At 70.8% G+C, this 23038-nt stretch overlaps 8 pseudogenes; all 8 read left to right on the top strand.

The window, feature by feature from the left end:
• The first annotated feature begins 110 nt into the window (after positions 1 to 110).
• On the top strand, positions 111 to 230 carry LOC148756130 (5S ribosomal RNA; annotated as a pseudogene).
• A 1429-nt stretch (positions 231 to 1659) lies between these two features.
• LOC148756129 (5S ribosomal RNA) lies at positions 1660 to 1779 on the top strand (annotated as a pseudogene).
• A 5599-nt stretch (positions 1780 to 7378) lies between these two features.
• Positions 7379 to 7498, top strand: LOC148756128 (5S ribosomal RNA; annotated as a pseudogene).
• A 1422-nt stretch (positions 7499 to 8920) lies between these two features.
• LOC148756127 (5S ribosomal RNA) lies at positions 8921 to 9040 on the top strand (annotated as a pseudogene).
• A 4356-nt stretch (positions 9041 to 13396) lies between these two features.
• Positions 13397 to 13516, top strand: LOC148756126 (5S ribosomal RNA; annotated as a pseudogene).
• Positions 13517 to 14937: 1421 nt separating this feature from the next.
• LOC148756125 (5S ribosomal RNA) lies at positions 14938 to 15057 on the top strand (annotated as a pseudogene).
• A 4702-nt stretch (positions 15058 to 19759) lies between these two features.
• On the top strand, positions 19760 to 19879 carry LOC148756124 (5S ribosomal RNA; annotated as a pseudogene).
• A 1424-nt stretch (positions 19880 to 21303) lies between these two features.
• LOC148756123 (5S ribosomal RNA) lies at positions 21304 to 21423 on the top strand (annotated as a pseudogene).
• Positions 21424 to 23038: the final 1615 nt, after the last annotated feature.

Genomic DNA, 23038 nt, shown 5'->3' with positions numbered 1-23038 from the left:
AGGCACTCGGGCAGACATGCTCGCCACCCGAGCGGCCCAGCAGCATGGCGCGTGCGCTCAGGAGGCAAGTCGGGAGCAGGCTCTTGGAGTGCCGGGAGCCGGGTCCCAGTGCCTAAGGCCATACCACCCTGAACGCAGCAGATCTCGTCTGATCTCGGAAGCGAAGCAGGGTCTGTCCTGGTTAGTACTTGGATGGGAGACCGCCTGGGAATACCTGTTGGCTTTTGCTAGCGTCTCCTTTTGCATCGCCGCTCCGGCGTGGATCCCTCCGAACCCCTGCCGCCCCTTGCCCCTCTGCAGCCTCCCAGCCAGCCGCAGGTCCCCCTGACCAGCAGAGGGTCAGCCGCCCGGCACTACAAGCTGGCAGCCCCGGCCGCACACCAGGCCCGTGGGCCAGGGCTCCCCCCCCACACCCTCCTCTCAGTCCTCTTCGGTCCCGCAGGCCGTCATCGCGAATCCTTCGCCGACGCGCGGTCGCCGCCACCGCCGCCTGCGCCAAAGCCACCGCCACCACCGGGCTCCCCACACCCCCCCCCCCCCCCCCCCCCCGCCAGCGCTGCCCTCGCCCCCGCCCCTGTCCCCGCCCCCGCCGCCGCCACCGCCAAACTCCCTCAAACTCCCTCCTGTGCTCTCCCCACCTCGGCCGCCAGCACCGCGCTCCCCATCTCCGCCACCAGTGCTGCCCTCTCCCCCACCCCCGCCCCCGCCGCCGCCATATCCGTACTCCCTCAATTCCCTCCTCCGCTCTCCCCGCCTCCAGCACCGCCATCTCCCCCGCCCCCGCCCCAGACCCCCGCATCCACCATCGCCATACTCCCTCAGTCTCCCGCCTCTGCTCTCCCGGCCTCCGCCGCCAGCACCGCCCTCACGCCCTCCCCCGCCCCCGCTGCCGCCATTGCCGCACTCCCTCAATTCCCTCCTCTGCTCTCCCCGCCTCCAGCACCGCCATCTTCCCCGCCCCCGCCCCAGCCCCCGCCACCACCAATGCCATACTCGCTCAGTCTCCCGCCTCTGCTCTCCTGGCCTCCGCCGCCAGAACCGCCCTCACGCCCTCCCCAGCCCCCGCCGCCACCGCCGCCGCCATCGGCCCCCGTGTCCCAGCGCCCACCGTCAAAGCCCCCATTGTCGCCGCCGCCATCGCCGCCCTGGCGCCATCCACGCGGTTGCCATCGCCTACCTCGCCACCCTCCCCTGCCTCCGCCGCCGCCGCCGCCGCCGCCGCCGCAGCCGCCCCCGCCGCCGCCGCGGGGTCCTCCCACAACTCCCAGGCCCAGGGTTGCCTGCTGGTGCAGGCCTCCACCAGCCTTGGGGCTGCGGTTGGGGGTAAACCTGGTGGCGGTAGGGGGGCGGGTTGTATGCCGGTCTGGGTGCGGGGAGTCCCAGGATGCCAGAGTTCCACGACTTCTGGCACCATCAGGGAAGTGGCAGTGTCCCATGGAGCCCCGGGTGGCGCGAAGGGGCCTCGCTGTCGGCCAGGAGTAGCCCGCCGCCCACGCCAGGGGCATTAGGAAGAGGCGGGGAGCCGGACTGGGGGGGACGCGGTGCTGGCAGAGCCGGCCCGCGGGTCGATGCTCGCCACCGGAGCGGCTCATCTGCATGGCGGGCGCTCACGAGACAGGCCGGGAGCAGGCTCTTGGGGCGCGGGAGCCGGGTCCCAGCGTCTACGGCCATACCACCCTGAACGCGCCCGATCTCCTCTGATCTCGGGAGCTAAGCAGGGAGGGGCCTGGTTAGTACTTGCATGGGAGACCGCCTGGGAATACCTGTAGGCTTTTGCTCGCCTCTCCTTTTGCGCCGCCGCCCCGGCGTGCCTCCCTCCGAATCCCTGCCGCCCCTTGCCCCTCTGCAACCCCTGCAGCCGCCCAGCCAGCCGAAGGTCCCCCTGGCCAGAGGAGGGACAGCCGCCCAGCACTACAAGCTCGCATCCCCGGCCGCACACCAGGCCTGTCGGCCAGGGCTCCCCCCCTCTCCCTCTTCTTAGTGCTCTTCGCCGAGGCAGGCCGTCAGCCTGCAGCAGCCAGCCGCGTCTAGGTCGCCGCCGCCGCCACCGCCATCGCAGGGCTCCCTCTCGCTCCCCGACCCTGCCGCCGCCGCAACCCCCAACGCCCAAGCCCAGGGCTGCCTGCCGGCGCAGGCTTCCACCAGGCTCTCTCCATCCCAGGACGTGCCGGTCCTTTGCACCTCGGCCCGAGCCCAGGGGACGCCCATCCCTGCGCCTGCCCCTGGGCCCCGAGACACAGGATCCGCGTGTCCTCGGGCAAACGGGACGCCCACCCGCCCCGCCCCACCGGAGTCTTCTGTCTCCGCGGGCAGGCACCTCTCCCCACACCCCCGCGCGTCCCCTCCCGTCTCCCACAAGAGCCAGGAGCCCTCCCTTCCCGCCGGCCACGGTGTCCCCGACACAAAGGGCACAAAGAGCCGGGACAAACCAGGGGACGGCGGGAGCAGCACCCCAACACACCACGCGCCATCGACTCCAGGGGAGACCGCCACAAGGGAAGAGCAGGCACGCAGGCACACAATCCTCACAACCAGGGTGCCTGGGGGCTGCCACTCTCCTCCCGCGGGCGGGTCCCTGGGCGGGGCTCAGAGCCCACTGGCCCTCCGGAGACCCTGGCGGCCCGCCCCGGGGGCTTCAATGGTGACTGCCAACGCCAGGGCAATGCCTCCTTGGCGGAGCCCAGCCCCGGGCACGACCACACTCCGGTGGAGAAGCCACCACTTCAACACAGCCTCAGTGCGTCTGTCCCAGTCCGTGTGCCCGAATGTGCGTCCCTCCCACCCTCCCCCACCCCATGTCTGTCTGGCTCTGTGACGTGCCTGTTGGGTTCTGGCTCTGGCTCAGGAGCTCTCTCCCCGCGTGCCTGCCCCCTCTTTCTCTGTCTCTGTCCATGTCTCTCTGTATGTCTAGACACATACACGTACATATACGTGTATATTTCCATCTCGCTCCCTCTTACTCCTCCTCCCGTTCTGTCTGTCTGTCCCTGTCCTGCGGGGACTCTAGTCCCTCTGCCCGCACAAGAACGCAGGATTTGGCGAGGCCAAGAAGGAACACCCACAGAGCCACGGATAGGGGGCTCATAGCACCATGTCTCACGGGCGGCTGGCTTGGAGACACGGCAAGCCGGAGCCGCCCGATCCCCCACCTGCTGGCCGATTCTCTGCCAACCAACAGACCCACCAAGCCGGCCCACTGCAGTCCGCGCCCCTCTGCAATTTGCAGTCCACCATCCGCGCTTCCTAGCTTGGCCACCGCAGCTCTGCCGGTGTCCAATGGCCAACTGGCAACAGCTGAAGGCCAAGCGGTAACAGCTGATGTCAGTGCAGCCCCACGCAGTACCCCCGTCCCCCGGTACCCCCGTCTCCCCGTCACCCCTGTCTCCGTTCCCCCGGTTCCCCGTCTTCCTGTCCCCCGTCTCCCGGGTCCCCCGTCCCCACGTTCCACCATCCCCCCTATTCCGGTCCCCCCCGTCCCCTGTTCCCCCCGTCCCCTGATCCCCCTGTTCCCCCGTACCCCCATCCACCCTCTCCCAGTCCACCCGTCCCCCGGTGCCCCGGTCCCCCCAGTGCCCCATCCCCCGTCCCCCGCTCCCCCGTCCCCCCAGTCCCCCCACGCCCCTGGTCCACCCGTCCCCCATTCCCTCGTCTCCCGGTCCCCCCCTCCCCGGGTCCCCCGACCCCCGTTCCCCCGTCTCCCGGTCCTCCGTCTCGCGGTCCACCTGTCCCCCGGTCCCCCAGTCCCAACGTCTCCCCGTCCCCCTGTCCCTCCTTCGCCTGGTCCCCCCGTCCCCCCATACCCCCGGTCTCCCGTTCCCCGGTCCCCCGTCGCCTCCTGGTCCCCCGGTCCCCCGGTTCCCCCGGCGCCCAGGCGCCCTTCTACCGGTCCCCCCGTTCCCCGGTCGCCCCGTCTCCCGGTCCCCAGTCTCCCGGTCCCCTGTCTCCCGGTCGCCCGGTCTTCCGGTCCCACGGTCCTCCGTCCAGTGTTACCCCCTTCCCCCGGTCCCCCGGTCCCCCCATCTCCCTGTCCCTCTGTCTCCCTGTCCGGCCGCACACCCATCCCCCCGTCTCCCGGTCCCCCGTCTCCCGGTCCCCTCATCCCCTGGACCCCCAACCCCCGGTCCCTGGTCCCCCGGTCCCCCAGTCCCCCGGTTCCCCCATCGCCCTGGCCCCCGTCTACCGATCCCCCAGTTCTCCGTTCGCCCCGTCTTCCGGTCCTCCCGTCCCACAGTCTCCCGTCTCCCGGTGTCCCATCTCCCGGTCACCCCGTCCCCGGTCCCCCGTCTCGCGGTCCCCCGTCTCCTAGTCGCCCCGTTCCCCGGTACCCGATCTCCCGGTCCCCTCATCCCCCAGTCCCCCAACCCCCGGTCCCCCGGTCCCCCCGTCCCCCGGTCCCCGGTCCCCCGGTCCCCCCATCTCCCGGTCCACTGGTACCCCCGTCCCCCCAGTCCATTCATGCCCCTGGTCACCCCGTCGCCCGGTCCCCTATCCCCCGGTCCCCCCAACCTCCGGTCCCCCGGTCCGCGGGTCCCCTGGTCCCCCCATCCGCCGTTCCCCCGGTCCCCCCCGTCTGCGTTGCCCCGGTCCCCCCGTCCCCCGGTCCCCCCGTCCCCCGGTCCCCCCGACCCTCCAGTCCCCCTGTCCCTCTGTCTCCCGGTCCCCCCGTCACCCCGTCACCCCGGCCCCAGGTCCCCCATCTCCCGGTCCCCCCATCTCACGGTCCCCCGTTCCCCCGTTTCCCGGTCCCCCCCTCCCCATGTCCCTCGTCCCCCAGTACCCTCGTACTCCTGTCCCTCCATCCACCGGTCTCCTGGTCCCTCCGTCCCACCGTCCGCCAGTCCCACCGTCCTCTCATTCCCCCAATCCCCCAGTCCCCCAGTCTCCCTGTCCCCCAATTCCCCGGTCTCCCTTTCCCCTGGTACCGTGTCCCCCCATCTCCCGGTCCCCCCGTCCCCTGGTCCCACTGTCTCCCAGTACCCAGTCCCCCTGTCCCCCCGGTCCCCCGGTCCCCTTGTCCCCCCATCCCCCAGTCCCCCCGTCCCCCCGGCCCTCTCGTACTCCCGTCCCCCCATCTTCCGGTCACCCCTTCCTCCCGTCCCACATGCCCCCGTCTCCCAGATCCCCCGTCCCCCGGTTCTCCCAGTTCCAACGGTCTCCCTGTCCCCCTGCCCCCCTTCCCCCATCTCTTGGTACCCCGTCCCCCGGTACCCCCGCCCCGGGTTCCTACAGTCCCACCGTTCTCCCTGTCCCCCCCCTTACACCCATCTCCCGGTCCCCTCATCCCCCAGTCCCCCAACCCCCGGTCCCCCCGTCCCCCGGTCCCCGGTCCCCCGGTCCCCCCATCTCCCGGTCCACTGGTACCCCCGTCCCCCCAGTCCATTCATGCCCCTGGTCACCCCGTCGCCCGGTCCCCTATCCCCCGGTCCCCCCAACCTCCGGTCCCCCGGTCCGCGGGTCCCCTGGTCCCCCCATCCGCCGTTCCCCCGGTCCCCCCCGTCTCCGTTGCCCCGGTCCCCCCGTCCCCAGGTCCCCCCGTCCCCCGGTCCCCCCGACCCTCCAGTCCCCCTGTCCCTCTGTCTCCTGGTCCCCCCGTCACCCCGTCCCCCCGGCCCCAGGTCCCCCATCTCCCGGTCCCCCCGTCTCACGGTCCCCCGTTCCCCCGTTTCCCGGTCCCCCCCTCCCCATGTCCCTCGTCCCCCAGTACCCTCGTACTCCTGTCCCTCCATCCACCGGTCTCCTGGTCCCTCCGTCCCACCGTCCGCCAGTCCCACCGTCCTCTCATTCCCCCAATCCCCCAGTCCCCCAGTCTCCCTGTCCCCCAATTCCCCGGTCTCCCTTTCCCCTGGTACCGTGTCCCCCCATCTCCCGGTCCCCCCGTCCCCTGGTCCCACTGTCTCCCAGTACCCAGTCCCCCTGTCCCCCCGGTCCCCCGGTCCCCTTGTCCCCCCATCCCCCAGTCCCCCCGTCCCCCCGGCCCTCTCGTACTCCCGTCCCCCCATCTTCCGGTCACCCCTTCCCCCCGTCCCACATGCCCCCATCTCCCAGACCCCCCGTCCCCCGGTTCTCCCAGTTCCAACGGTCTCCCTGTCCCCTTGCCCCCCTTCCGCCATCTCCTGGTACCCCGTCCCCCGGTACCCCCGCCCCGGGTTCCTACAGTCCCACCGTTCTCCCTGTCCCCCCCCTTACACCCGTCTCCCGGTCCCCTGTCCCCCGGTCCTCCCGTCCCCCGGTCCCCCTGTCCCCCCGTTCTGTCTGTCGGTCCCTGTCCTGCGGGGACTCTAGTCCCTCTGCCCGCACAAGAACCCAGGATTTGGCGAGGCCAAGAAGGAACACCAACAGAGCCACGGATAGGGGGCTCATAGCACCATGTCTCACGGGCAGCTGGCTTGGAGACACGGCAAGCCGGAGCCGCCCGATCCCCAACCTGCCGGCCGATTCTCTGCCAACCAACAGACCCACCAAGCCGGCCCACTGCAGTCCGCGCCCCTCTGCAATTTGCAGTCCACCATCCGCGCTTCCTAGCTTGGCCACCGCAGCTCTGCCAGTGGCCAATGGCCAACTGGCAACAGCTGATGGCCAAGCGGTAACAGCTGATGTCCGTGCAGCCCCCACGCAGCACCCCTCCACGCGAGGCCCAGAGCCTGGAAAGTGCTCTCTGCAAGTCTGTCCCCACAGTCCCCGTCTGTCTCTCTCCGCCTACCTCTTGCTCCGTCTCTGGCCTTCTCTCATCCTCTCTCTCAACACCCTGGGTCAGGAGAGGTGATGTGTAGCCAGTGAAGTGACCAGTGATCGGGCGGGACGCCGGTCGCTGATGAGGGGCGAGGGCCCAGACAGAAGGCTGTGTGACGAAGGGTGGCGGCAGTCTGGAGGTGCTGCCCCCTGGTCGCGGGTGGCTCTCCCTGGCTTTGGGCCAGTGGGTGGGGCCGGCCAGGGCCAGGGCCTGGGTTGCACGTCCCTAGGGTGGAGGGGACTGAGAGGACCCTGCGACCCCCTCGGTGGCCCTGAGTGGTGGGGACAGCACAGCAGCAAGGGGGGTGTGCGGTTGTGGGGCTGGGGGGGGATGAGAGGGGTTGGGGTAGGGGGGCGTGGTAAAAGCCATTCCGGGCATGGGGAGTCCCAGGATGCCAGGGCGCCCAGACATATGTCACAGTCAGGGAAGTGACAGAGGCCTGTGGAGCCACTGGGGGGCGCGAAGGGGCCTCGCTGCGGGCCAGGAGTAGCCCGTCGCCCACACCAGCGGCGATCGGAGGAGGCGGGGAGCGGGCGGGAGGCACTCGGGCAGACATGCTCGCCACCCGAGCGGCCCAGCAGCATGGCGCGTGCGCTCAGGAGGCAAGTCGGGAGCAGGCTCTTGGAGTGCCGGGAGCCGGGTCCCAGTGCCTAAGGCCATACCACCCTGAACGCAGCAGATCTCGTCTGATCTCGGAAGCGAAGCAGGGTCTGTCCTGGTTAGTACTTGGATGGGAGACCGCCTGGGAATACCTGTTGGCTTTTGCTAGCGTCTCCTTTTGCATCGCCGCTCCGGCGTGGCTCCCTCCGAACCCCTGCCGCCCCTTGCCCCTCTGCAGCCTCCCAGCCAGCCGCAGGTCCCCCTGACCAGCAGAGGGTCAGCCGCCCGGCACTACAAGCTGGCAGCCCCGGCCGCACACCAGGCCCGTGGGCCAGGGCTCCCCCCCCACACCCTCCTCTCAGTCCTCTTCGGTCCCGCAGGCCGTCATCGCGAATCCTTCGCCGACGCGCGGTCGCCGCCACCGCCGCCTGCGCCAAAGCCACCGCCACCACCGGGCTCCCCACCCCCCCCCCCCCCCCCGCCAGCGCTGCCCTCGCCCCCGCCCCTGTCCCCGCCCCCGCCGCCGCCACCGCCAAACTCCCTCAAACTCCCTCCTGTGCTCTCCCCACCTCGGCCGCCAGCACCGCGCTCCCCATCTCCGCCACCAGTGCTGCCCTCTCCCCCACCCCCGCCCCCGCCGCCGCCATATCCGTACTCCCTCAATTCCCTCCTCCGCTCTCCCCGCCTCCAGCACCGCCATCTCCCCCGCCCCCGCCCCAGACCCCCGCATCCACCATCGCCATACTCCCTCAGTCTCCCGCCTCTGCTCTCCCGGCCTCCGCCGCCAGCACCGCCCTCACGCCCTCCCCCGCCCCCGCTGCCGCCATTGCCGCACTCCCTCAATTCCCTCCTCTGCTCTCCCCGCCTCCAGCACCGCCATCTTCCCCGCCCCCGCCCCAGCCCCCGCCACCACCAATGCCATACTCGCTCAGTCTCCCGCCTCTGCTCTCCTGGCCTCCGCCGCCAGAACCGCCCTCACGCCCTCCCCAGCCCCCGCCGCCACCGCCGCCGCCATCGGCCCCCGTGTCCCAGCGCCCACCGTCAAAGCCCCCATTGTCGCCGCCGCCATCGCCGCCCTGGCGCCATCCACGCGGTTGCCATCGCCTACCTCGCCACCCTCCCCTGCCTCCGCCGCCGCCGCCGCCGCCGCCGCCGCAGCCGCCCCCGCCGCCGCCGCGGGGTCCTCCCACAACTCCCAGGCCCAGGGTTGCCTGCTGGTGCAGGCCTCCACCAGCCTTGGGGCTGCGGTTGGGGGTAAACCTGGTGGCGGTAGGGGGGCGGGTTGTATGCCGGTCTGGGTGCGGGGAGTCCCAGGATGCCAGAGTTCCACGACTTCTGGCACCATCAGGGAAGTGGCAGTGTCCCATGGAGCCCCGGGTGGCGCGAAGGGGCCTCGCTGTCGGCCAGGAGTAGCCCGCCGCCCACGCCAGGGGCATTAGGAAGAGGCGGGGAGCCGGACTGGGGGGGACGCGGTGCTGGCAGAGCCGGCCCGCGGGTCGATGCTCGCCACCGGAGCGGCTCATCTGCATGGCGGGCGCTCACGAGACAGGCCGGGAGCAGGCTCTTGGGGCGCGGGAGCCGGGTCCCAGCGTCTACGGCCATACCACCCTGAACGCACCCGATCTCCTCTGATCTCGGGAGCTAAGCAGGGAGGGGCCTGGTTAGTACTTGCATGGGAGACCGCCTGGGAATACCTGTAGGCTTTTGCTCGCCTCTCCTTTTGCGCCGCCGCCCCGGCGTGCCTCCCTCCGAATCCCTGCCGCCCCTTGCCCCTCTGCAACCCCTGCAGCCGCCCAGCCAGCCGAAGGTCCCCCTGGCCAGAGGAGGGACAGCCGCCCAGCACTACAAGCTCGCATCCCCGGCCGCACACCAGGCCTGTCGGCCAGGGCTCCCCCCCTCTCCCTCTTCTTAGTGCTCTTCGCCGAGGCAGGCCGTCAGCCTGCAGCAGCCAGCCGCGTCTAGGTCGCCGCCGCCGCCACCGCCATCGCAGGGCTCCCTCTCGCTCCCCGACCCTGCCGCCGCCGCAACCCCCAACGCCCAAGCCCAGGGCTGCCTGCCGGCGCAGGCTTCCACCAGGCTCTCTCCATCCCAGGACGTGCCGGTCCTTTGCACCTCGGCCCGAGCCCAGGGGACGCCCATCCCTGCGCCTGCCCCTGGGCCCCGAGACACAGATTCGGCGTGTCCTCGGGCAAACGGGACGCCCACCCGCCCCGCCCCACCGGAGTCTTCTGTCTCCGCGGGCAGGCACCTCTCCCCACACCCCCGCGCGTCCCCTCCCGTCTCCCACAAGAGCCAGGAGCCCTCCCTTCCCGCCGGCCACGGTGTCCCCGACACAAAGGGCACAAAGAGCCGGGACAAACCAGGGGACGGCGGGAGCAGCACCCCAACACACCACGCGCCATCGACTCCAGGGGAGACCGCCACAAGGGAAGAGCAGGCACGCAGGCACACAATCCTCACAACCAGGGTGCCTGGGGGCTGCCACTCTCCTCCCGCGGGCGGGTCCCTGGGCGGGGCTCAGAGCCCACTGGCCCTCCGGAGACCCTGGCGGCCCGCCCCGGGGGCTTCAATGGTGACTGCCAACGCCAGGGCAATGCCTCCTTGGCGGAGCCCAGCCCCGGGCACGACCACACTCCGGTGGAGAAGCCACCACTTCAACACAGCCTCAGAGCGTCTGTCCCAGTCCGTGTGCCCGAATGTGCGTCCCTCCCACCCTCCCCCACCCCATGTCTGTCTGGCTCTGTGACGTGCCTGTTGGGTTCTGGCTCTGGCTCAGGAGCTCTCTCCCCGCGTGCCAGCCCCCTCTTTCTCTGTCTCTGTCCATGTCTCTCTCTATGTCTAGACACATACACGTACATATACGTGTATATTTCCATCTCGCTCCCTCTTACTCCTCCTCCCGTTCTGTCTGTCTGTCCCTGTCCTGCGGGGACTCTAGTCCCTCTGCCCGCACAAGAACGCAGGATTTGGCGAGGCCAAGAAGGAACACCCACAGAGCCACGGATAGGGGGCTCATAGCACCATGTCTCACGGGCGGCTGGCTTGGAGACACGGCAAGCCGGAGCCGCCCGATCCCCCACCTGCTGGCCGATTCTCTGCCAACCAACAGACCCACCAAGCCGGCCCACTGCAGTCCGCGCCCCTCTGCAATTTGCAGTCCACCATCCGCGCTTCCTAGCTTGGCCACCGCAGCTCTGCCGGTGTCCAATGGCCAACTGGCAACAGCTGAAGGCCAAGCGGTAACAGCTGATGTCAGTGCAGCCCCACGCAGTACCCCCGTCCCCCGGTACCCCCGTCTCCCCGTCACCCCTGTCTCCGTTCCCCCGGTTCCCCGTCTTCCTGTCCCCCGTCTCCCGGGTCCCCCGTCCCCACGTTCCACCATCCCCCCTATTCCGGTCCCCCCCGTCCCCTGTTCCCCCCGTCCCCTGATCCCCCTGTTCCCCCGTACCCCCATCCACCCTCTCCCAGTCCACCCGTCCCCCGGTGCCCCCGTCCCCCCAGTGCCCCATCCCCCGTCCCCCGCTCCCCCGTCCCCCCAGTCCCCCCACGCCCCTGGTCCACCCGTCCCCCATTCCCTCGTCTCCCGGTCCCCCCCTCCCCGGGTCCCCCGACCCCCGTTCCCCCGTCTCCCGGTCCTCCGTGCAGTGTTACCCCCTTCCCCCGGTCCCCCGGTCCCCCCATCTCCCTGTCCCTCTGTCTCCCGGTCCGGCCGCACACCCATCCCCCCCTCTCCCGGTCCCCCGTCTCCCGGTCGCCCGATCCCCAGGTCCCCCGTCTCCCGGTCCCCTCATCCCCTGGACCCCCAACCCCCGGTCCCTGGTCCCCCGGTCCCCCAGTCCCCCGGTTCCCCCATCGCCCTGGCCCCCGTCTACCGATCCCCCAGTTCTCCGTTCGCCCCGTCTTCCGGTCCTCCCGTCCCACAGTCTCCCGTCTCCCGGTGTCCCATCTCCCGGTCACCCCGTCCCCGGTCCCCCGTCTCGCGGTCCCCCGTCTCCTAGTCGCCCCGTCCCCCGGTCCCCGGTCCCCCGGTCCCCCCATCTCCCGGTCCACTGGTACCCCCGTCCCCCCAGTCCATTCATGCCCCTGGTCACCCCGTCGCCCGGTCCCCTATCCCCCGGTCCCCCCAACCTCCGGTCCCCCGGTCCGCGGGTCCCCTGGTCCCCCCATCCGCCGTTCCCCCGGTCCCCCCCGTCTCCGTTGCCCCGGTCCCCCCGTCCCCCGGTCCCCCCGTCCCCCGGTCCCCCCGACCCTCCAGTCCCCCTGTCCCTCTGTCTCCCGGTCCCCCCGTCACCCCGTCCCCCCGGCCCCAGGTCCCCCATCTCCCGGTCCCCCCGTCTCACGGTCCCCCGTTCCCCCGTTTCCCGGTCCCCCCCTCCCCATGTCCCTCGTCCCCCAGTACCCTCGTACTCCTGTCCCTCCATCCACCGGTCTCCTGGTCCCTCCGTCCCACCGTCCGCCAGTCCCACCGTCCTCTCATTCCCCCAATCCCCCAGTCTCCCTGTCCCCCAATTCCCCGGTCTCCCTTTCCCCTGGTACCGTGTCCCCCCATCTCCCGGTCCCCCCGTCCCCTGGTCCCCACTGTCTCCCAGTACCCAGTCCCCCTGTCCCCCCGGTCCCCCGGTCCCCTTGTCCCCCCATCCCCCAGTCCCCCCGTCCCCCCGGCCCTCTCGTACTCCCGTCCCCCCATCTTCCGGTCACCCCTTCCCCCCGTCCCACATGCCCCCGTCTCCCAGACCCCCCGTCCCCCGGTTCTCCCAGTTCCAACGGTCTCCCTGTCCCCCTGCCCCCCTTCCCCCATCTCCTGGTACCCCGTCCCCCGGTACCCCCGCCCCGGGTTCCTACAGTCCCACCGTTCTCCCTGTCCCACCCCTTACAACCGTCTCCCGGTCCCCTGTCCCCCGGTCCTCCCGTCCCCCGGTCCCCCTGTCCCCCCGTTCTGTCTGTCGGTCCCTGTCCTGCGGGGACTCTAGTCCCTCTGCCCGCACAAGAACCCAGGATTTGGCGAGGCCAAGAAGGAACACCAACAGAGCCACGGATAGGGGGCTCATAGCACCATGTCTCACGGGCAGCTGGCTTGGAGACACGGCAAGCCGGAGCCGCCCGATCCCCAACCTGCCGGCCGATTCTCTGCCAACCAACAGACCCACCAAGCCGGCCCACTGCAGTCCGCGCCCCTCTGCAATTTGCAGTCCACCATCCGCGCTTCCTAGCTTGGCCACCGCAGCTCTGCCAGTGGCCAATGGCCAACTGGCAACAGCTGATGGCCAAGCGGTAACAGCTGATGTCCGTGCAGCCCCCACGCAGCACCCCTCCACGCGAGGCCCAGAGCCTGGAAAGTGCTCTCTGCAAGTCTGTCCCCACAGTCCCCGTCTGTCTCTCTCCGCCTACCTCTTGCTCCGTCTCTGGCCTTCTCTCATCCTCTCTCTCAACACCCTGGGTCAGGAGAGGTGATGTGTAGCCAGTGAAGTGACCAGTGATCGGGCGGGACGCCGGTCGCTGATGAGGGGCGAGGGCCCAGACAGAAGGCTGTGTGACGAAGGGTGGCGGCAGTCTGGAGGTGCTGCCCCCTGGTCGCGGGTGGCTCTCCCTGGCTTTGGGCCAGTGGGTGGGGCCGGCCAGGGCCAGGGCCTGGGTTGCACGTCCCTAGGGTGGAGGGGACTGAGAGGACCCTGCGACCCCCTCGGTGGCCCTGAGTGGTGGGGACAGCACAGCAGCAAGGGGGGTGTGCGGTTGTGGGGCTGGGGGGGGATGAGAGGGGTTGGGGTAGGGGGGCGTGGTAAAAGCCATTCCGGGCGTGGGGAGTCCCAGGATGCCAGGGCGCCCAGACATATGTCACAGTCAGGGAAGTGACAGAGGCCTGTGGAGCCACTGGGGGGCGCGAAGGGGCCTCGCTGCGGGCCAGGAGTAGCCCGTCGCCCACACCAGCGGCGATCGGAGGAGGCGGGGAGCGGGCGGGAGGCACTCGGGCAGACATGCTCGCCACCCGAGCGGCCCAGCAGCATGGCGCGTGCGCTCAGGAGGCAAGTCGGGAGCAGGCTCTTGGAGTGCCGGGAGCCGGGTCCCAGTGCCTAAGGCCATACCACCCTGAACGCAGCAGATCTCGTCTGATCTCGGAAGCGAAGCAGGGTCTGTCCTGGTTAGTACTTGGATGGGAGACCGCCTGGGAATACCTGTTGGCTTTTGCTAGCGTCTCCTTTTGCATCGCCGCTCCGGCGTGGCTCCCTCCGAACCCCTGCCGCCCCTTGCCCCTCTGCAGCCTCCCAGCCAGCCGCAGGTCCCCCTGACCAGCAGAGGGTCAGCCGCCCGGCACTACAAGCTGGCAGCCCCGGCCGCACACCAGGCCCGTGGGCCAGGGCTCCCCCCCACACCCTCCTCTCAGTCCTCTTCGGTCCCGCAGGCCGTCATCGCGAATCCTTCGCCGACGCGCGGTCGCCGCCACCGCCGCCTGCGCCAAAGCCACCGCCACCACCGGGCTCCCCACCCCCCCCCCCCCCCCCGCCAGCGCTGCCCTCGCCCCCGCCCCTGTCCCCGCCCCCGCCGCCGCCACCGCCAAACTCCCTCAAACTCCCTCCTGTGCTCTCCCCACCTCGGCCGCCAGCACCGCGCTCCCCATCTCCGCCACCAGTGCTGCCCTCTCCCCCACCCCCGCCCCCGCCGCCGCCATATCCGTACTCCCTCAATTCCCTCCTCCGCTCTCCCCGCCTCCAGCACCGCCATCTCCCCCGCCCCCGCCCCAGACCCCCGCATCCACCATCGCCATACTCCCTCAGTCTCCCGCCTCTGCTCTCCCGGCCTCCGCCGCCAGCACCGCCCTCACGCCCACCCCCGCCCCCGCTGCCGCCATTGCCGCACTCCCTCAATTCCCTCCTCTGCTCTCCCCGCCTCCAGCACCGCCATCTTCCCCGCCCCCGCCCCAGCCCCCGCCACCACCAATGCCATACTCGCTCAGTCTCCCGCCTCTGCTCTCCTGGCCTCCGCCGCCAGAACCGCCCTCACGCCCTCCCCAGCCCCCGCCGCCACCGCCGCCGCCATCGGCCCCCGTGTCCCAGCGCCCACCGTCAAAGCCCCCATTGTCGCCGCCGCCATCGCCGCCCTGGCGCCATCCACGCGGTTGCCATCGCCTACCTCGCCACCCTCCCCTGCCTCCGCCGCCGCCGCCGCCGCCGCCGCCGCAGCCGCCCCCGCCGCCGCCGCGGGGTCCTCCCACAACTCCCAGGCCCAGGGTTGCCTGCTGGTGCAGGCCTCCACCAGCCTTGGGGCTGCGGTTGGGGGTAAACCTGGTGGCGGTAGGGGGGCGGGTTGTATGCCGGTCTGGGTGCGGGGAGTCCCAGGATGCCAGAGTTCCACGACTTCTGGCACCATCAGGGAAGTGGCAGTGTCCCATGGAGCCCCGGGTGGCGCGAAGGGGCCTCGCTGTCGGCCAGGAGTAGCCCGCCGCCCACGCCAGGGGCATTAGGAAGAGGCGGGGAGCCGGACTGGGGGGGACGCGGTGCTGGCAGAGCCGGCCCGCGGGTCGATGCTCGCCACCGGAGCGGCTCATCTGCATGGCGGGCGCTCACGAGACAGGCCGGGAGCAGGCTCTTGGGGCGCGGGAGCCGGGTCCCAGCGTCTACGGCCATACCACCCTGAACGCACCCGATCTCCTCTGATCTCGGGAGCTAAGCAGGGAGGGGCCTGGTTAGTACTTGCATGGGAGACCGCCTGGGAATACCTGTAGGCTTTTGCTCGCCTCTCCTTTTGCGCCGCCGCCCCGGCGTGCCTCCCTCCGAATCCCTGCCGCCCCTTGCCCCTCTGCAACCCCTGCAGCCGCCCAGCCAGCCGAAGGTCCCCCTGGCCAGAGGAGGGACAGCCGCCCAGCACTACAAGCTCGCATCCCCGGCCGCACACCAGGCCTGTCGGCCAGGGCTCCCCCCCTCTCCCTCTTCTTAGTGCTCTTCGCCGAGGCAGGCCGTCAGCCTGCAGCAGCCAGCCGCGTCTAGGTCGCCGCCGCCGCCACCGCCATCGCAGGGCTCCCTCTCGCTCCCCGACCCTGCCGCCGCCGCAACCCCCAACGCCCAAGCCCAGGGCTGCCTGCCGGCGCAGGCTTCCACCAGGCTCTCTCCATCCCAGGACGTGCCGGTCCTTTGCACCTCGGCCCGAGCCCAGGGGACGCCCATCCCTGCGCCTGCCCCTGGGCCCCGAGACACAGATTCGGCGTGTCCTCGGGCAAACGGGACGCCCACCCGCCCCGCCCCACCGGAGTCTTCTGTCTCCGCGGGCAGGCACCTCTCCCCACACCCCCGCGCGTCCCCTCCCGTCTCCCACAAGAGCCAGGAGCCCTCCCTTCCCGCCGGCCACGGTGTCCCCGACACAAAGGGCACAAAGAGCCGGGACAAACCAGGGGACGGCGGGAGCAGCACCCCAACACACCACGCGCCATCGACTCCAGGGGAGACCGCCACAAGGGAAGAGCAGGCACGCAGGCACACAATCCTCACAACCAGGGTGCCTGGGGGCTGCCACTCTCCTCCCGCGGGCGGGTCCCTGGGCGGGGCTCAGAGCCCACTGGCCCTCCGGAGACCCTGGCGGCCCGCCCCGGGGGCTTCAATGGTGACTGCCAACGCCAGGGCAATGCCTCCTTGGCGGAGCCCAGCCCCGGGCACGACCACACTCCGGTGGAGAAGCCACCACTTCAACACAGCCTCAGAGCGTCTGTCCCAGTCCGTGTGCCCGAATGTGCGTCCCTCCCACCCTCCCCCACCCCATGTCTGTCTGGCTCTGTGACGTGCCTGTTGGGTTCTGGCTCTGGCTCAGGAGCTCTCTCCCCGCGTGCCAGCCCCCTCTTTCTCTGTCTCTGTCCATGTCTCTCTGTATGTCTAGACACATACACGTACATATACGTGTATATTTCCATCTCGCTCCCTCTTACTCCTCCTCCCGTTCTGTCTGTCTGTCCCTGTCCTGCGGGGACTCTAGTCCCTCTGCCCGCACAAGAACGCAGGATTTGGCGAGGCCAAGAAGGAACACCCACAGAGCCACGGATAGGGGGCTCATAGCACCATGTCTCACGGGCGGCTGGCTTGGAGACACGGCAAGCCGGAGCCGCCCGATCCCCCACCTGCTGGCCGATTCTCTGCCAACCAACAGACCCACCAAGCCGGCCCACTGCAGTCCGCGCCCCTCTGCAATTTGCAGTCCACCATCCGCGCTTCCTAGCTTGGCCACCGCAGCTCTGCCGGTGTCCAATGGCCAACTGGCAACAGCTGAAGGCCAAGCGGTAACAGCTGATGTCAGTGCAGCCCCACGCAGTACCCCCGTCCCCCGGTACCCCCGTCTCCCCGTCACCCCTGTCTCCGTTCCCCCGGTTCCCCGTCTTCCTGTCCCCCGTCTCCCGGGTCCCCCGTCCCCACGTTCCACCATCCCCCCTATTCCGGTCCCCCCCGTCCCCTGTTCCCCCCGTCCCCTGATCCCCCTGTTCCCCCGTACCCCCATCCACCCTCTCCCAGTCCACCCGTCCCCCGGTGCCCCCGTCCCCCCAGTGCCCCATCCCCCGTCCCCCGCTCCCCCGTCCCCCCAGTCCCCCCACGCCCCTGGTCCACCCGTCCCCCATTCCCTCGTCTCCCGGTCCCCCCCTCCCCGGGTCCCCCGACCCCCGTTCCCCCGTCTCCCGGTCCTCCGTCTCGCGGTCCACCTGTCCCCCGGTCCCCCAGTCCCAACGTCTCCCCGTCCCCCCATCCCTCCTTCGCCTGGTCCCCCCGTCCCCCCATACCCCCGGTCTCCCGTTCCCCGGTCCCCCGTCGCCTCCTGGTCCCCCGGTCCCCCGGTTCCCCCGGCGCCCAGGCGCCCTTCTACCGGTCCCCCCGTTCCCCGGTCGCCCCGTCTCCCGGTCCCCAGTCTCCCGGTCCCCTGTCTCCCGGTCGCCCGGTCTTCCGGTCCCCCGGTCCTCCGTCCAGTGTTACCCCCTTCCCCCGGTCCCCCGGTCCCCCCATCTCCCTGTCCCTCTGTCTCCCGGTCCGGCCGCACACCCATCCCCCCCTCTCCCGGTCCCCCGTCTCCCGGTCGCCCGGTCCCCAGGTCCCCCGTCTCCCGGTCCCCTCATCCCCTGGACCCCCAACCCCCGGTCCCTGGTCCCCCGGTCCCCCAGTCCCCCGGTTCCCCCATCGCCCTGGCCCCCGTCTACCGATCCCCCAGTTCTCCGTTCGCCCCGTCTTCCGGTCCTCCCGTCCCACAGTCTCCCGTCTCCCGGTGTCCCATCTCCCGGTCACCCCGTCCCCGGTCCCCCGTCTCGCGGTCCCCCGTCTCCTAGTCGCCCCGTTCCCCGGTACCCGATCTCCCGGTCCCCTCATCCCCCAGTCCCCCAACCCCCGGTCCCCCGGTCCCCCCGTCCCCCGGTCCCCGGTCCCCCGGTCCCCCCATCTCCCGGTCCACTGGTACCCCCGTCCCCCCAGTCCATTCATGCCCCTGGTCACCCCGTCGCCCGGTCCCCTATCCCCCGGTCCCCCCAACCTCCGGTCCCCCGGTCCGCGGGTCCCCTGGTCCCCCATCCGCCGTTCCCCCGGTCCCCCCCGTCTCCGTTGCCCCGGTCCCCCCGTCCCCCGGTCCCCCCGTCCCCCAGTCCCCCCGACCCTCCAGTCCCCCTGTCCCTCTGTCTCCCGGTCCCCCCGTCACCCCGTCCCCCCGGCCCCAGGTCCCCCATCTCCCGGTCCCCCCGTCTCACGGTCCCCCGTTCCCCCGTTTCCCGGTCCCCCCCTCCCCATGTCCCTCGTCCCCCAGTACCCTCGTACTCCTGTCCCTCCATCCACCGGTCTCCTGGTCCCTCCGTCCCACCGTCCGCCAGTCCCACCGTCCTCTCATTCCCCCAATCCCCCAGTCCCCCAGTCTCCCTGTCCCCCAATTCCCCGGTCTCCCTTTCCCCTGGTACCGTGTCCCCCCATCTCCCGGTCCCCCCGTCCCCTGGTCCCACTGTCTCCCAGTACCCAGTCCCCCTGTCCCCCCGGTACCCCGGTCCCCTTGTCCCCCCATCCCCCAGTCCCCCCGTCCCCCCGGCCCTCTCGTACTCCCGTCCCCCCATCTTCCGGTCACCCCTTCCCCCCGTCCCACATGCCCCCGTCTCCCAGACCCCCCGTCCCCCGGTTCTCCCAGTTCCAACGGTCTCCCTGTCCCCCTGCCCCCCTTCCCCCATCTCCTGGTACCCCGTCCCCCGGTACCCCCGCCCCGGGTTCCTACAGTCCCACCGTTCTCCCTGTCCCACCCCTTACACCCGTCTCCCGGTCCCCTGTCCCCCGGTCCTCCCGTCCCCCGGTCCCCCTGTCCCCCCGTTCTGTCTGTCGGTCCCTGTCCTGCGGGGACTCTAGTCCCTCTGCCCGCACAAGAACCCAGGATTTGGCGAGGCCAAGAAGGAACACCAACAGAGCCACGGATAGGGGGCTCATAGCACCATGTCTCACGGGCAGCTGGCTTGGAGACACGGCAAGCCGGAGCCGCCCGATCCCCAACCTGCCGGCCGATTCTCTGCCAACCAACAGACCCACCAAGCCGGCCCACTGCAGTCCGCGCCCCTCTGCAATTTGCAGTCCACCATCCGCGCTTCCTAGCTTGGCCACCGCAGCTCTGCCAGTGGCCAATGGCCAACTGGCAACAGCTGATGGCCAAGCGGTAACAGCTGATGTCCGTGCAGCCCCCACGCAGCACCCCTCCACGCGAGGCCCAGAGCCTGGAAAGTGCTCTCTGCAAGTCTGTCCCCACAGTCCCCGTCTGTCTCTCTCCGCCTACCTCTTGCTCCGTCTCTGGCCTTCTCTCATCCTCTCTCTCAACACCCTGGGTCAGGAGAGGTGATGTGTAGCCAGTGAAGTGACCAGTGATCGGGCGGGACGCCGGTCGCTGATGAGGGGCGAGGGCCCAGACAGAAGGCTGTGTGACGAAGGGTGGCGGCAGTCTGGAGGTGCTGCCCCCTGGTCGCGGGTGGCTCTCCCTGGCTTTGGGCCAGTGGGTGGGGCCGGCCAGGGCCAGGGCCTGGGTTGCACGTCCCTAGGGTGGAGGGGACTGAGAGGACCCTGCGACCCCCTCGGTGGCCCTGAGTGGTGGGGACAGCACAGCAGCAAGGGGGGTGTGCGGTTGTGGGGCTGGGGGGGGATGAGAGGGGTTGGGGTAGGGGGGCGTGGTAAAAGCCATTCCGGGCGTGGGGAGTCCCAGGATGCCAGGGCGCCCAGACATATGTCACAGTCAGGGAAGTGACAGAGGCCTGTGGAGCCACTGGGGGGCGCGAAGGGGCCTCGCTGCGGGCCAGGAGTAGCCCGTCGCCCACACCAGCGGCGATCGGAGGAGGCGGGGAGCGGGCGGGAGGCACTCGGGCAGACATGCTCGCCACCCGAGCGGCCCAGCAGCATGGCGCGTGCGCTCAGGAGGCAAGTCGGGAGCAGGCTCTTGGAGTGCCGGGAGCCGGGTCCCAGTGCCTAAGGCCATACCACCCTGAACGCAGCAGATCTCGTCTGATCTCGGAAGCGAAGCAGGGTCTGTCCTGGTTAGTACTTGGATGGGAGACCGCCTGGGAATACCTGTTGGCTTTTGCTAGCGTCTCCTTTTGCATCGCCGCTCCGGCGTGGCTCCCTCCGAACCCCTGCCGCCCCTTGCCCCTCTGCAGCCTCCCAGCCAGCCGCAGGTCCCCCTGACCAGCAGAGGGTCAGCCGCCCGGCACTACAAGCTGGCAGCCCCGGCCGCACACCAGGCCCGTGGGCCAGGGCTCCCCCCCCACACCCTCCTCTCAGTCCTCTTCGGTCCCGCAGGCCGTCATCGCGAATCCTTCGCCGACGCGCGGTCGCCGCCACCGCCGCCTGCGCCAAAGCCACCGCCACCACCGGGCTCCCCACCCCCCCCCCCCCCCCCCCGCCAGCGCTGCCCTCGCCCCCGCCCCTGTCCCCGCCCCCGCCGCCGCCACCGCCAAACTCCCTCAAACTCCCTCCTGTGCTCTCCCCACCTCGGCCGCCAGCACCGCGCTCCCCATCTCCGCCACCAGTGCTGCCCTCACCCCCACCCCCGCCCCCGCCGCCGCCATATCCGTACTCCCTCAATTCCCTCCTCCGCTCTCCCCGCCTCCAGCACCGCCATCTCCCCCGCCCCCGCCCCAGACCCCCGCATCCACCATCGCCATACTCCCTCAGTCTCCCGCCTCTGCTCTCCCGGCCTCCGCCGCCAGCACCGCCCTCACGCCCTCCCCCGCCCCCGCTGCCGCCATTGCCGCACTCCCTCAATTCCCTCCTCTGCTCTCCCCGCCTCCAGCACCGCCATCTTCCCCGCCCCCGCCCCAGCCCCCGCCACCACCAATGCCATACTCGCTCAGTCTCCCGCCTCTGCTCTCCTGGCCTCCGCCGCCAGAACCGCCCTCACGCCCTCCCCAGCCCCCGCCGCCACCGCCGCCGCCATCGGCCCCCGTGTCCCAGCGCCCACCGTCAAAGCCCCCATTGTCGCCGCCGCCATCGCCGCCCTGGCGCCATCCACGCGGTTGCCATCGCCTACCTCGCCACCCTCCCCTGCCTCCGCCGCCGCCGCCGCCGCCGCCGCCGCAGCCGCCCCCGCCGCCGCCGCGGGGTCCTCCCACAACTCCCAGGCCCAGGGTTGCCTGCTGGTGCAGGCCTCCACCAGCCTTGGGGCTGCGGTTGGGGGTAAACCTGGTGGCGGTAGGGGGGCGGGTTGTATGCCGGTCTGGGTGCGGGGAGTCCCAGGATGCCAGAGTTCCACGACTTCTGGCACCATCAGGGAAGTGGCAGTGTCCCATGGAGCCCCGGGTGGCGCGAAGGGGCCTCGCTGTCGGCCAGGAGTAGCCCGCCGCCCACGCCAGGGGCATTAGGAAGAGGCGGGGAGCCGGACTGGGGGGGACGCGGTGCTGGCAGAGCCGGCCCGCGGGTCGATGCTCGCCACCGGAGCGGCTCATCTGCATGGCGGGCGCTCACGAGACAGGCCGGGAGCAGGCTCTTGGGGCGCGGGAGCCGGGTCCCAGCGTCTACGGCCATACCACCCTGAACGCACCCGATCTCCTCTGATCTCGGGAGCTAAGCAGGGAGGGGCCTGGTTAGTACTTGCATGGGAGACCGCCTGGGAATACCTGTAGGCTTTTGCTCGCCTCTCCTTTTGCGCCGCCGCCCCGGCGTGCCTCCCTCCGAATCCCTGCCGCCCCTTGCCCCTCTGCAACCCCTGCAGCCGCCCAGCCAGCCGAAGGTCCCCCTGGCCAGAGGAGGGACAGCCGCCCAGCACTACAAGCTCGCATCCCCGGCCGCACACCAGGCCTGTCGGCCAGGGCTCCCCCCTTCTCCCTCTTCTTAGTGCTCTTCGCCGAGGCAGGCCGTCAGCCTGCAGCAGCCAGCCGCGTCTAGGTCGCCGCCGCCGCCACCGCCATCGCAGGGCTCCCTCTCGCTCCCCGACCCTGCCGCCGCCGCAACCCCCAACGCCCAAGCCCAGGGCTGCCTGCCGGCGCAGGCTTCCACCAGGCTCTCTCCATCCCAGGACGTGCCGGTCCTTTGCACCTCGGCCCGAGCCCAGGGGACGCCCATCCCTGCGCCTGCCCCTGGGCCCCGAGACACAGATTCGGCGTGTCCTCGGGCAAACGGGACGCCCACCCGCCCCGCCCCACCGGAGTCTTCTGTCTCCGCGGGCAGGCACCTCTCCCCACACCCCCGCGCGTCCCCTCCCGTCTCCCACAAGAGCCAGGAGCCCTCCCTTCCCGCCGGCCACGGTGTCCCCGACACAAAGGGCACAAAGAGCCGGGACAAACCAGGGGACGGCGGGAGCAGCACCCCAACACACCACGCGCCATCGACTCCAGGGGAGACCGCCACAAGGGAAGAGCAGGCACGCAGGCACACAATCCTCACAACCAGGGTGCCTGGGGGCTGCCACTCTCCTCCCGCGGGCGGGTCCCTGGGCGGGGCTCAGAGCCCACTGGCCCTCCGGAGACCCTGGCGGCCCGCCCCGGGGGCTTCAATGGTGACTGCCAACGCCAGGGCAATGCCTCCTTGGCGGAGCCCAGCCCCGGGCACGACCACACTCCGGTGGAGAAGCCACCACTTCAACACAGCCTCAGTGCGTCTGTCCCAGTCCGTGTGCCCGAATGTGCGTCCCTCCCACCCTCCCCCACCCCATGTCTGTCTGGCTCTGTGACGTGCCTGTTGGGTTCTGGCTCTGGCTCAGGAGCTCTCTCCCCGCGTGCCAGCCCCCTCTTTCTCTGTCTCTGTCCATGTCTCTCTGTATGTCTAGACACATACACGTACATATACGTGTATATTTCCATCTCGCTCCCTCTTACTCCTCCTCCCGTTCTGTCTGTCTGTCCCTGTCCTGCGGGGACTCTAGTCCCTCTGCCCGCACAAGAACGCAGGATTTGGCGAGGCCAAGAAGGAACACCCACAGAGCCACGGATAGGGGGCTCATAGCACCATGTCTCACGGGCGGCTGGCTTGGAGACACGGCAAGCCGGAGCCGCCCGATCCCCCACCTGCTGGCCGATTCTCTGCCAACCAACAGACCCACCAAGCCGGCCCACTGCAGTCCGCGCCCCTCTGCAATTTGCAGTCCACCATCCGCGCTTCCTAGCTTGGCCACCGCAGCTCTGCCGGTGTCCAATGGCCAACTGGCAACAGCTGAAGGCCAAGCGGTAACAGCTGATGTCAGTGCAGCCCCACGCAGTACCCCCGTCCCCCGGTACCCCCGTCTCCCCGTCACCCCTGTCTCCGTTCCCCC

Source organism: Rhinolophus sinicus, chromosome 12, assembly GCF_057876585.1.
Source record: "Rhinolophus sinicus isolate RSI-liver-muscle chromosome 12, RSI-T2T, whole genome shotgun sequence".
NCBI classification, from domain to species: domain Eukaryota; kingdom Metazoa; phylum Chordata; class Mammalia; order Chiroptera; family Rhinolophidae; genus Rhinolophus; species Rhinolophus sinicus.
The sequence above is the reverse complement of the archived record's forward strand: the minus strand, read 5'-3'. Positions and strand labels throughout refer to the sequence as shown.